Raw genomic sequence first — 14,391 nt, forward strand, 5'->3', positions numbered from 1 at the left:
ATGATTACGGCACAACAAAGGTGCCACTGTTTTTTTAAAAAAAAACTATAAAATGAGTCTTCAAGAAAAATTGATGTGTAGGACTTAGAAAATCAAGAAAAAAATGAACTCAAAATTGCCAAAGTAAAGATGAGAGGGAAAAAATAGTACAACTTAATCAGCATTTGTATCACTTTATTCAAATCAAGAATATGTCCTTAGAAGACAGACTGGGTAGAGAGTACTTTTATTTTTTTAACATGAGCAAGCAATTATCGTCACATTGCTTTTTGATTAGCATTCTCTAAAAATATTTGTGAATGGTAGTAATCATCTGAAATCGTTTCAGCAGCTCTTGATAAAAACATTTTGGCACTAGATTAGATATAGAAAGTAGTAACTTGAAACTAGTGGGCCATCTTCCCAGCTGGTAGAAATTACCACAATAACCTTGATTGAAAACACTCCTTGAAATGTAGAGTAACTTTTTGTTGCTCAAAAACTTATTAGAGAATAATTTTTCTTCCTGACTACTGGAAAGAAACCAAATTCAATGGGAATCTATATGAAGCATTTCCCTGAGGCTATCTAACACTGATTATTTTTTAAATGTTTTCTTTTTCCCAAAGGAAACAGTCTGGATGATATCTGGACCACTTATTTTAGGCAGTCATGCATTCTGTAGAACAGTCTTAGGCTTTTCATTAAAACAACTCCTATCTCTGCGAAATAAAGAAAAGACAGAGTTGAGGACTGGTTAGTGGAATCTTTGAGAAGCAGTAAAGACAAATCATGCATATATATGGGTATGGCTCTGTAATTGTCTGTTTCATTGCTTTCCTGTGGAGTCTATTGGAATTATGACGTGTCTCATAGCGGAGTCCATATATTTTCTGAAATGTGCTGCTGTTATCCTCTGCTTGGATGGAGAGCCTAGAGGGGTCCAGGGCCAACAAAGATAGATTTCACAAAACGTTTGGGAACTGCTTCCTTCATTCGAAAGTGGAAAGTGGAAAATGGAAAATGTTACAGAGAATGACAGCATACTGATGAGTTACATATGCTGCTTTGAAAAGTGCTGCACTGAAGAGCCTCTGTCTTGGGTGTTCTGGGTGAAGCCTTAGCTTTTCAGGAGCTAGCAGAATTTCCCTACTGGAGTCAGGTTTTCATTCTCTGGGTTATGCTCCATCTGTATTGTGCAGTGCCTTAAATCTTTTGTGTTATTTTATAGTATAAGAAAATAAGATACTAATGACCTCTTTTGGTTTGATTTGAACTTATATAAACATTTATACATATTTTTTTTTCTGTTAAGGAATCATCACTAAATTAAATGAGAGTTTTAAAATTTGTCTGCATTGGGTACTAGCTAAGCTACACAAAACATTCTTTTTTTCTCTTAGTCTTGGTAGTGCAAATTAGATATGAAATGCATTTAACTTTGTACTGAAATATCTAAAGCTTAATCAATGGTAGACCTCTCCTTACAACAACCCTATCCCTTATGATAGGATACATAAGAAGTTTTGTAAATGATATTTCATTTGACTAGGACAGGACATTCATCCTCCTGAGTTATATTCTGTTGGAAAGAAGATGATTAATTAAGTGGAATATTAGCACACTCTCTACCTTTTATTAATGCATAGCTGTGATAGTCCATCATCTCTACATTTTAAAGAAGATAAGAATGAGTGGAGACCCCCACAGTGTATTTGTGATTTGCCAAGATAGCTCAATAAAATTTCTGCCTTTTTTCCCTTCTGAATCTGTTACTGAGATAGTACTGTTCCTTCCATTAGTATGTAATGCACAAAAGAAATATTATCTAAAGCATTTCAGCTGTTTATTGAAGGAGATTAACACAGACATGCACAAATGTGTTTCTCTATGAAATACAATATATTATACTGGTTTTAAGTAAAGAGTATTTCCAGGTGACTTACAACTCCTACTGTAAGCGACTAGAGCTAGTTGCAAGAAAAGACAGCACCTTTGTTAAACACTACCTGGAGATCTAGGCTATCACATTAAGCAGGTGAGATTCTGGCAGGTGGCTAAGGAGACACTCCCCTCGGGAGATTAAAAATCTCAGGCTTGGTCAATGGTTTATGACCAAAGGATGATGTGTGTGTCCTTATACATGGTTTTTCCACAAGTCAGAATCTGGTTGCCTGTGAGAGTCTCCTTAGAGACTGATACAAGGTTAGTAAGTGTGGTTCATGGCCCAAACAGGATGCAGTGCTGGAGGCAGTAAGTAGTTTAATTCAAGTGACAGATAAAAACAAATTTGGAATTGCCTTGATAAATTCGCTTAAATACTTATAACTGGTTAACAATTAGATATAAAGCAAGTAACACTAAAAACTCAAGTTAATAGTTATTTTTCAGGGGAAATATCTCACAGATTCAGAGGTGTGATTCTTATCGAGACATTTCTTCATGGACGAAAAGAGGTCCAGGAATGCCTACCCGTTCATGAGGTAAAGTGGTCATTTTTTCTTCTGCAACAAAAAGGGTTCTCAGGAATCAATTTTATACCTTTTGAAAACCCTCCAGCACCTCTTGGTGAGGTGGGACTAAGTCAATTGTGTTGATTGGCCGTTGTCAAGGCCGCTTGTATTGTCAGAATCAAGGAGTCAGCCCTTCCACACACCTTTGAGGAGGGAAGATCAGTACATGCTTTTGGGGTTCTCTTGGTTTTTATCTGAAATAACACCAGGCTGCAAGCCCTTCGATTCACCCCAGGTGCCATTTAGTTGATATGAATGTCAAGCCACCAGCCAATACATCTGTTTTACGAGGTGCATTTTCCCGTTTGCCAGCTGCTCTCTTTTGCAAAAAATCAAGCTTATTTTGCCATTCACAGGGCCTAATAAATCTATTACACCACAGAGGCAGCCTGCTAAGTTCTGTAAGACGAGTATATGGTTGTAGAGTGTCTTACTCTGGACTAAGGAAAGCTGTCATTATAATCATAAATCTGTATTTTTAAGTTTAAAACATTTTTTTTTTTGTGATTTAAGGCTCATCCTGCCATACAGAAAGAAGCACAGAAGCACGGTAATGAGTATGGCATCCCAAATAACACCATCAGACGCATGAGCCCCAGCTCCTGTTAGGGTTGCCACCGGGGACCCTCAACTTCAGTGTCCAGCTATCACATTGGAAAGAATCACATGTAGGAAAGGTCAAGGTATTTGGGGAAGAGAAAAACATGGGACAAAAGGATAAAGGGATAAAAAGAGTCAATAACATCGAAAGATATGACTGGGTATTATCTTCGTCTGGCCATGCTCTATGAATGTAATCTGTCCTGTTTTCCTATAATACTCACTTTCTAGGGGTTTTTCCTAGGCAAAGGACTGTCTATCTGCGTATATGTGTATATATGGGTGTATATGTGTCGGCACGTACCATGGGACCAGGGGTCAGAAGGCCTGTGTGTCCATGATGCCAGTGGCCGGACAGACCAGAGTGTGTACATATTGTGTAGGTATTTATGTCAGTGCCTGATCACTAGCTAGCATCAAGCTGGGAAACTTAGTGAGTAGGATAAGTAGGCTGGGAGCCAATTACTGGAGTGGCCATAGATCCAGTCTAATAGTAAGGAGATTGATGTGGTTTGAGTGTCAGTTGCTGGAAGGAACAACTGCTAGGCAGGCTGAGTGCCTAGGGACAGCTACAGTCCTTCATAGGTAGAATATACATACATATATAATGTGGATAGTCCCACATTCACTTCAAATTCAACATGAATTGCCATAGAAGGGAATAAGATTAGTCCATTTGTGCCATTTGTGCCTTTTGTGTTTGTATGAGTATTTTTGTGTGTCTTAATTTGTGTGGCCATCCATGTGTGTATATTGGGTACAGTATGACTGTGCTTATTGGGATTCATGCTCAGGCTCACTACTGACTGGACCCAGGCACACAGACATGCAGCAGCCTCATCACTTGTGTGTTAGCATGGTGTTAGGTGGACGACATGTCATTTAAATACATTTGATGTTCATAATATGTTGAATGAGCAAATGCTAACAGGTCAGGCTCAAAGAGTTATAGTAAATGGAGTTACATCAGGCTCGCAGTCAGTCATCAATAGGGTTCCCCAGGGCTCAATTTTATGGACAGTGCTCTTTAATATATTTATAAATGGTCTGTATGCAGAAACAGAATGTACATTAAGTAATTTTGTTGATGATACTAAATTAGGAGGAGGTCTTGACTCCCTCCAGGGCAGAGAGACCTTACAGAGAGATCTGCATAGAGTAGAGAGAAATTAACCAGCTATAGAAATTTAATATAAGCAAGTGCCAGATTCTCCACCTCAGATGGGATAATCCTGGTGATACATACAAGCTGGGGGATGAGAGACCTCATCACAGTCTACAAAATCCTCAAGGAAGGGTGGCAACGGAGGAGGAGGTATTGGTCTCCTCTCTTCGGTGACCAGAGGTAAGATATGAGTAAATGTAATGAAATTGCATCAAGGGAAGTTCAAATTGAACACTGGGAAAAGCTTCTTTACTGAGAGGTTGCTCACTCACTGGAACAGGCTTCCCAGGGGACCAGTTATGACACCAAGCCTGTCAGAGTTCAAGGAGTGTCTGTATGATGTTCTTAGTCATATTGTTTAGTCTTACATAGCCTTGTGAGGAGCAAGGAGTTGGATTTGTTAATGCTTATGGGTCCCTTCTAACTTGATATATTTTATGATTCTAATAAACAAATACATATAGTTTAAAAAGTCATTTCAAATCTCACAGCTGATGCTTTTACTGAGCATGTCTCTCACAAAGCTCCTAACAGCAATCCACGACAGTAAACAAGAGGGGCTCTATGAGGAGAAGTAGAGAAGAGCAAGGGAAAGCTGAAGTTCAACAGAAATTTTCAGCTACCAAATGAAGAACATGACATACTGCAGACAAATGGGAACATACTCTGCTGGCAATTATCACTGGACAAAAGGTATACAGTTGCACAGCACAACCTATCTTGCCTCTCATAGGAATGACAGGATTTTTTTGTTTTCTGTTAAAGAAAATTATTCTCAAATCATCACAGATCATGGAATTAAGAACCATCTGTACAGAAAAAAGGCTCAAGAAAACATTTCATTCCAAGTTCTTTATATGTCAGTCAATGAGGCAAAAAAGCATTGTGTCAGGATACTAGAACAGGAGTTAGGCAACCTCAGTTCAGCTCCATACTCCTACAGAATAGTCTCACAAGACTGTGGGCATTCTCACCGTGGAACGTTTTTTATCTTTCTTCTGGCTCTTAGAAATTTAGGTTCCATATTTTTAGAGAAAGGTCATCATTCTCAGTGGTCAGGATAATTTATTTTTCTGCTTGAGCTAAGATCAAATTTCATATTAACAGCTGCATAATGAATGGCAAAGTAATCTTGACATCTAAAGCAATGCCCACACTATGGGTAATTTGTGATTGCAGATTACAGCTATTCTCTATTTCAGCAATGATATACTTTGCACTGATCTGAGTAATCTTCTTCTCTGCTTTCCTAGAGCATCTGTACCATCAGTCATGATACAGTTTTGCCAGTGTACTTACTGTGTCTACATGTGAGGAGCATCTGCTCACCCAGACGTGTTGAACGGGGATCATATTTCTGCATACTCCTGATTGCTGAAATAGAGCTGGCAGGAAGCTGTAGACCTGGCCTGAATCTCTTCAGCCATCTGGTGCTTGCTAGCTTTGTAATCCCAGATCATGCCAAGATTTATAACAGCAGCATTAGCTTTGCAGATAAAAACAATTGACAATAGTGGGTTTTTGCACAGGAATGTAAAAATCAGAGACCATAGTTTCTTTCTGCTGACATCTTCTTCTAGTCCCATCTGGCATTCAATGGGTTTTGATTGAACCCATGTACCATTAGAGGCAATGACACATGCTAAAGTTGCTACAGCTTGTGATCCAAATACAAATAGCAAAATCTTTCCTGAATAGTAACTTTGTTCCACTTGAATGTCTTCTATTTATCTATCTGAAAGTTTCCCCCCCCCGTGTTTTATTTATTTTTCCCTTTTTTTAAAAAAAAAAATAAATATTTCATGATGGGTTTAATTGCCTCAGATAGTTAAGTAGTAATTTCAGTAGAATTTCAGCTTGTAGACTTTAAAGTGAGTTGTGTTGGACTTTGTTTCATTATGTTATAGAAGCATTAAATCATAGAAGGTTCTGTTTCAAGGGTCTACACAACTAATGTGACTGTCTGTTGAGGTAAAAAAAAACCCACAAATGAAACATGTCACATTCTGTTTTCTATTTTTAACCTATTTAGGTTATAGCTTTACAGATTTTTAACAAAAAATCTGATACCTTTGTATACATTTCTTCAGCCTAATCATTACTCTGTAGACGACCTGGAAAACAGATCAGTTTTATTTCTGACATATTTTTAGGTAAAAAGTCAGATGTAATACAAATTCATTGCAGGATACTCTGTTATCCTGCAAATGCTTCCTGATATCAGTGGAAAAGGCTTTTTATATTACTACTTACGTACCACTTCCTGATGAGTTCCAGATACACTGAAGATCCTGATCTGTGACTCTTACCTAGGATTAACCCATTTGATTCATATGAGAAAGGGCTGAAATTGCCTGGCCTATTTTTATTAACTTTCTTTCAGACATAACTGTAAGAGACTTTTCTCCTTTTCTTTTTTTTTTAACTCCCTTTCCTATTCCTCCATATCAAACTATCAATTTACAACCGCTGCGGGGCCAACATTTCTCAGAATGTATAAAAATAGGTGGTGTTTAATCGCAAAACAAATAATAAAGGGAACAATTTCTTCAAAATCAAGCTTGTCTAATAAAAGCCATAGGAAAAAATCTGTCATGGCACAGTATAAAATGTAGGCATTCTACAGAGTGGATGTTCAATCATCATCACACCATCTTTCTTGCAGAGAGCATGGTTCCTACTGCAGTGGCCATGCTGACCCTAGGTCCTGGCATACCTGCACTCACGTATCTGTTTTGACCTTCCCTTTTGTGCCTGCTAGGAAGTCATTTGTCCATTTTGTTTCCTTGTTCTCTATGAGTGTTTTTGAGGTTTGGTTGGTTCTTTTTTTTTTTTTTTTAATAGAAAGGGAGTCAAATATAATGCTATGCCTTGGCCCCACAGTGACAGCTTTTGATGTTACTCTGCACTGAGTTGAACACAATCATGGCAAGGGAGATACTGCTTTTCTCTGGTCCCTGACATTTCATTTCATCAGCTATTATGGACTTTATACCCACAAACTCTGTGTTTTCCAAAAGCCTTTAAAGACAGCCTTAAAGACATTAACCTAAGAAACTCATCAAATCAAAACATTTTTTAGTTGACTAAAGAAAGATACTACAGGGAAAAGGGGGGGGTTAATATGGGAAACAAGACTCTCTCACACAGCAATATTTTCTGTCAGTCTTTGTAAATGCACCTTCACTTAATTTGCTTCATACAGCTGCTTTAGAATGGACTCTGTGTCTCTCAGTGATTCATAAAGAGTAAATTTTGGAGTTTAGCAGAAAGCTTGTTTTAGAAGGGTGAATGCAATGAAGTGATCGTGTTAATACCAGTTTGTAGGGTTTGAAAGTATATATTCATTACGAATGCAAGAGAAACACGTTGACCTTCACTTCTGGAAGTTAAATCTCAGGTGAATTTAATGACTTCAGTAGGGTTTTTTTTTTTTTTTTCATGACAAAGAACTACAAGACCAAGTAACATCAGGGTGTCAAAGATAAGTCATGTTAACATCATAAGGTAAGTGATGGGACAACATTTTATAAAGTGAGGCTTTATGGTTTTGCCTACTTTAACCTCTACATTTGTAGTCTTATTTAATACCATTATATATTTCTCAGAATCAATCATTTCTTATTTAAGGATCTCACTGTCCAGAACAGACAGAATGTCGGTATTTGTTGCCAAACTTGCAACAATTTTGAACAAGAGTTGTGGAAGTTCAAGTGCTAGAAGTGAGTGTAGTGTTCACTACTAGTGCTTCAGGATACACAGGATGAATCATTCTACTCTGACTGACAGCACTATAGTGATAACATTATCCCTCAGTAAAGTAGTAATGTTTTCAAAGTTACTATCGCTTAACTAAGCTGACATCATAGGCTTTCTCCTCTGCATTTGTTAAAGGAAATTTATTTGATTATTTTCCCCACAGATAACCTGTGTGAGGAAATGTATACATAGAAGAATACCTCATAATGTCCTTCAGACACTATAGTTTTGTACAGTTCTCAAGATACATGCAATAATATTAACTGAGAATGTGAAGAGGTATAAATATATGATCTTCTTTGATTTCTATCTTTACCTTGTGAAAACAAGGCATTTGAAATCCATTGCTTGCTTTTCTATACATACATACAGTAAGTGTGTATGTTGATGTATGTTGCTACCATATACCATATTTTTGTATTGAAAGACATAGTTAAATCTCCTTCTGAATATCTTTTCTATTGTCTGTATTATTAGTAACATAGATTATAATTTACTCCTTAGATATCCAGAAATTAAGGGGACTTGGGAAGTACAGGAATACCTGAGTGTGCCTCAAGAAGAAAACTTGCCATTGAGATTCATTAATTTAGTATTTTTATTATACATGGCAAATTGAGGAGTTAGTGATCTTTTTTTTTTTTTTTAACCTTTAACAGCTTGCTACAGCTCTATCAGGTGTTAACATACACTGGATCTTAAAATAAGCTCAAGAAAAACTAATAATCTACTCTACCTAAAACAGTAGTGTTTCTGTGAATTTTTAGCAGATGGTGATTACCCCAAGGGGAAGAAATGAAGGCATGGTATATAATCTTTTTTATCTACCACACTCTACAGAATCAAAAATGAGCAGTTGGCTGGCAGCAGCTGAAACACGAAACTGGCTCTTTCCAATTCCTTTGCAGCATGTGTTGTTCACACTAACTATGAGAAATCAGGTGCTAGGTTTAGGGAAAAATGCTCGTACAGAAATGTCCTTTGATGGAAAAAAAAACAAAACTTATTCTGCAGAGGATTCTGGATATTAATCCTCCTAGAAGTTGTGCTAAAACACATGGAGGATGGGGAGGAGATTAATAGCAGCCAGCACGACTTCACCAAGGGCAAGTCCTGTCTGACCAGCCTAGTAGCTTTCTATGATGGGGTCACCACAGCAGTGGGCACGGGAAAACCAACAGATGTAATCTACCTAGATTTCTGTTAAGCCTTTGACACGGTCTCCCACAACATCCACTCTAAATTGGAGAGATATGGATTTGATGGGTGGACTGTTCTGTGGATAAGAAATTGGTTGGACGGTCATATTCAGAGAGTAGTTGTCAATGGTGTGATGTCCAGATGGAGATCCATGACAAGTGGTGTCTCTCAGGGGTCCGTACTGGGACCAGTGCTGTTTAATACTTTGGTCAATGATATAGGCATTAAGATTGAGTGCACCTTCAGCAAGTTTGCAGATGACACCAAGATGAGTGGTGCAGTTGTCACATCAGAAGGACAGGATGTCATCCAGAGGGATGTAGACAAGCTAGAGAAGTGAGCCTGTGTGAATCTCATGAGGTTCAATTAGGTCAAGTGTAAGGTCCTACACCTCGGTTGGGACAATCCATGGATTCAATACAGGATGGGGGATGATGTGATTGAAAGCATCCCTAAGAAGAAGGACTTGGGGGTGTGGATTGATGACAAGCTCAACACAAGCTGACAATGCATGCTCACAGCCCAGAAGGCCAACCGTATCCTAGGCTGCATGAAAAGAAATGTGGCCAGCAGGTCAAGCGAGGTGATTCTGCCCTTCTGCGCCCCCAGGGATGTGCCATGCAAGCTTGTCTGCCTGCTGCAATGTGCAGACACATGATTTACTTCAAGAATGACCCAGTGTTTGCATGAGATCTGCTCATGAATAAAAAAAATATGAGCAAGGTAAGACAGAAGGAGAGGACAAGGCTCTTAGGAAGTGAGTGCCACTATGTAGCATTTTTGGAATTGAAGTTATAGTCTTACCTTTATAGCCCACAAAACTACATGTCTTGGGCTCAGGACAGTGAGAAACATTCCCTTCAGACCAGATGTCATAATGAGCATGAGCTCTTTTTATTAAATGGAGAAAATGTCATCTCATGAAGCAGATGGAACTTAGCAACACAGATTTTACAAGGGGTTTGTTATGTGGTTTAGAAATTTCTACTCAGATGAGAGGTATGATTGTGCGTTTCTTTGTGGCTTTTTTTTTTTTTTCAAACCTTACTCTTCTGACTGAAAAATGGACTTGAAACAAAACACCATATTACAAAAACCCAAAAGAACTAAATTAATAAATTAGAAATGTTTACCAGGAAACTACTTCAGTAAAGAAAATGCATGCCTTTCTTGGCCTAGGAAGATGATTCACACATGAAATGTACCCCTTAGCATATGCCTGCAGGAAACACAGTCACTGTGGATAGTAAGTAAAAACCTAGTCAGCTCTATCATAAGATAGAGTGATCAAAATTTGCCTGTGTACAAATGCAATTTTTTTTTTATTTAGTTTTTCTTGTTAAGGAACAAGATAGGTTTCAGTAGGCATGCAATTTATTTTAATAACATGTAGTCAGGCAGGACAATTATGGCATTTCCAGCAAAAAACTGCTATGTAAGATGTTTTTAAGGCCAAAACAGACATTTAGCTAATCTAGTCTGACCTCTTGAGTATCACAGGCCACAAAAATTGTTATCATTTTATGTTAGGGCAACAGTATGGTCAATTCAAAAGACAATAAAAAAGTTCTAAATTAATGAACTATGATGAAGGTCAGTAACATAAATTGGAGAATGGCTGTAAACATTAAAAATTAAAAACTGAAAAGCCTGTCTAAAAATAAGAAGACCGAATATAGATTAAGTCAGTTTCTATTCATAGAGACATATATCCTAATCTTAAACACTTTCAAGGACAACGAATTTCAATTTCACTTACTTCTTCAGCCTTTTTATACAAGCTATAAATTTATTCTGCAAGGCTCTGAAATCTCCAAGTATGTCTTATACTTTCTGTGTTTAGTGCTCATGTTGCATGCAGTAATACTAATCTTATATGTACAGTAATGTTCAAACTAAGCAGTGATCATTTATATCTATAAAATAAATGTTTTATCATTAAGTAGAATAATTGTTACATACGTTGCATGATATCTCTTTTACATGTATAAAGATGTCTTTTTATTTGTATTTATGTCTGAAATATCTTCTGTGTGCAAGGCTGTGTGTGCTTGGGACATTGTGTAGTTTGATAGCAGCAGATGAGTCTGAGGCAGGTACAGAAGCAGGTCCTGCCTCCCTCCCCATCCCTATGGTGGGGCTTCTAGTGCACCAGGGTTGCTATGGCAGTGGGGTTTGCACGTGCTAAACAGGTAGGAGTGTCTTTCACTGCACATGAGCAACCAAAGGGTTCAAGGGTAGTTGTTTCTGGCAAGGGTCCTTTGAACTGCCAGTGACTCCTGAAGCCCCCAGACCCAATTCAAGAACTTTCCTGAAGGAACCTCTGTGCATGCCCCAATTCAAGGAATTTCCACAAAGAGAAATATCAGAGACGCAGCATCACCACTCTTAACATGCTAAAATAGGATGGAGCACCTTTAGAAGTAATCAGCGTCAAGAAGTACATGCTAAAGCCTTCTGCCCGTGTACCTCATTTCCTCAGGAAACCTGTGTTGGATTTCATTGAGATAGGGATTATTTTCCAGTAATGTTTCTCTTTTTCCTGCTACTTATCTTCTTTCTCTCTCTCTGCATTTTTCTCTTTTCTCCTTATTCTACCTCTTTTGTTTGTTTGTTTGTTTTTCTTGCTACTTTTGGGTGAATTTGGTTGTAATCAAGTTCTTTCATAAACTGTGTTACCTTGGCTGTATTCAAAGTACAGATTAGAATTTTGAGTAGATCCCTGGAGTGATTCATCATCACTTCAGACCACCACAAAAACGTAAAAAAGCTACTCCACCCCCACCCGTCTGAGCAGGTTGGTCGAGGCCAGTTCATAACAAGAGAGCACATAGAAAGTTATAATAAAGTTTAATTTTTAACCTCATCTTGCCTCCCTAATTTTTTTCAGTTGCAGTAATAATAATTGACTTTCCCTTCTGGAATGATGTTGGTACAACTAGTTTGCAGAGAAACATTGATCTAACTGCTTTGGTATATAATGCCCTCAGTAACCTATTAATGGATCCACTTGAGCTATTGAAGAAGTGACATCTGCATATATAGTCTGTAGAGTCAGTAATATCAACTCAACGTCCAAAGAGGCATAAGCAAGTTCCTTCTTTCCAATCCCCCTCCCTGCCCCCCCAAAAAAAACCCAAAAGAATCATGGACAAGCTACCAAAATTATGAAGCTTGAATATTTTTGGTGGAGTTTTGTCTTTTGTTCAGAAGTTTTATATTCAGTTGTTGTTTCATTGTCAAACAGAATATTGCTGAATCAGGACCAAAATTCTATTATGAACAGTATCTGATAGTGATATTCCTAGTACTGGTATTTTGTTCTAACTATTTTTTAGTGTATAGCTTACTTTTCCAGCAACAGCTTATCTTTCACTGACTCTCAGTTAGAAAATATATGACCTCACAGGCCAGAGAGCTTTTGTCATAGTCAATATAATACAAACGAGCATGAACAATGGCATAAGTTTGTGTTTCAGCTTCCAAAGGAAAAACTCAATCAGAAAACATACAAGCAGCCTCCCTAACATTCATGATTCTTGGAGGTTCTCTGTTGTTGAAATGGGATGGGGGCATAAAGCAATGAAGCACATAATTTTGCATTCGCCAGAACATATTACGTCTCTTATTGGTCACTGCTGTCAGAGCTCTGTGGTAGAGATGCTCAAAGTGCCATGCTGCTGAGACTGTGATTAATGGAAGTTATCAACTTGGATCCTCAAAGTGACATAAAACTGATGGTAATCAGAGTGTTTATCTCACCACTGATGTATGACATAAAAAATGGGGAAAATGTTAATGCATGCTGAGCATCATTAGTAACTTAAACTTTAAAAAGCATTTGTGGTATATTATACTTTGTGATTGGTTAATTATAGTGATTTAAGCTCCTTTAGCAAGTCATTTGAATATTTTACGCCCATGTAAAAGAGTGGCATTTCATAGCTGAACCTATTACTTTGTCAGAGGTTGAAAGGCTATAAAGTAAACAAAAAAACCCAGAGCTGCTGACCATAGAAGCACTGAGGACATCATTACAGAATGTCTCTTTCTTCACCTCCACCTCTATCATTTATCTCACCACAGCCACTCACCTAGAAGCATTTATTCCTGATCATATTTCACTTCTACTCGGGTGTCTGAGCTTTATTTCCCTCATGCTTGCAGGCAAATCTATCTGATTTCAATTTTAATCAAGGATAAGAAGGAATTAAAAATAAAATAATGGCTTAGAAAGCAAAGGGATTTTTTTCCCCTATTTATTTGCAAGATTAAGAGCTTTGTGTAATAAAATGGAGTCCAACATAAATGCAACAAAAATATAATCTGTAACTTTTTGAATAACTGATCGCAAGATGAATCTACAAAACCAAGCTGCAAAGTCTACCATCATTCGACTAAAATGATCAAATGCTCTGAGTAGCAGATGTGCTTTTCCTTTCCTCTGTTGAAGTAAAAAAAATCATTCATTTTGCTGGAAACAGAAATGCCACAAGCTGCACAACCAAAACTGTGGTTATACCAGTCCAAAGGCCAAAAAAATACTTAACTCCTAATTCAAGATAGAAATTGATATACAACAAAAGCATCGGCTACTGTAGTTGATAGCCCAGGGAGCAGACCAAATATTTCAGTCCTTGACAAAGAAAAAGAAATCTATGCATGACACATGTAAAGATAAAATTCCTGTATTCAATTGCAAGATTCTAATCCAAGATAATTTTACCGGGAAAAAATTCTCAGAATAAATAAATATTTCTATACCTGAGAGATCAGTCTTATTGCTGCCATAGAAACAAACATAAAAAAAAAAAAAAACAAACAAAACATGCGAGCTTTTAAAATGCATGTTGGTGACAGCAGGGATAAAGGAAAAGTTAGAACAAACTAATGTATTAAGTACAAAATCCTTGAGAATTATATGCAAAAAGTCATTGAGCCTCTGCTCTTCTTACTTATTCCACAATTTAGTAGGAATTAATTAGTAAATTATTAGAACATTTATGAATTTAAAGAGAACAGTAACAATGCCCCAGCTGCTTTGCTTTATATATTTGATGTTTCACAAGATCATATACCAATGTGTGATACAGGTGAAATTCTCAGAGACATATGACATGATATAAACAACAGTGGAAGCAGTTACTGTTAGATAAAATCACTGTTAGCTGTTGG

The sequence above is a fragment of the Cuculus canorus genome, chromosome 2, assembly GCF_017976375.1.
Source record: "Cuculus canorus isolate bCucCan1 chromosome 2, bCucCan1.pri, whole genome shotgun sequence".
Taxonomy (NCBI): domain Eukaryota; kingdom Metazoa; phylum Chordata; class Aves; order Cuculiformes; family Cuculidae; genus Cuculus; species Cuculus canorus.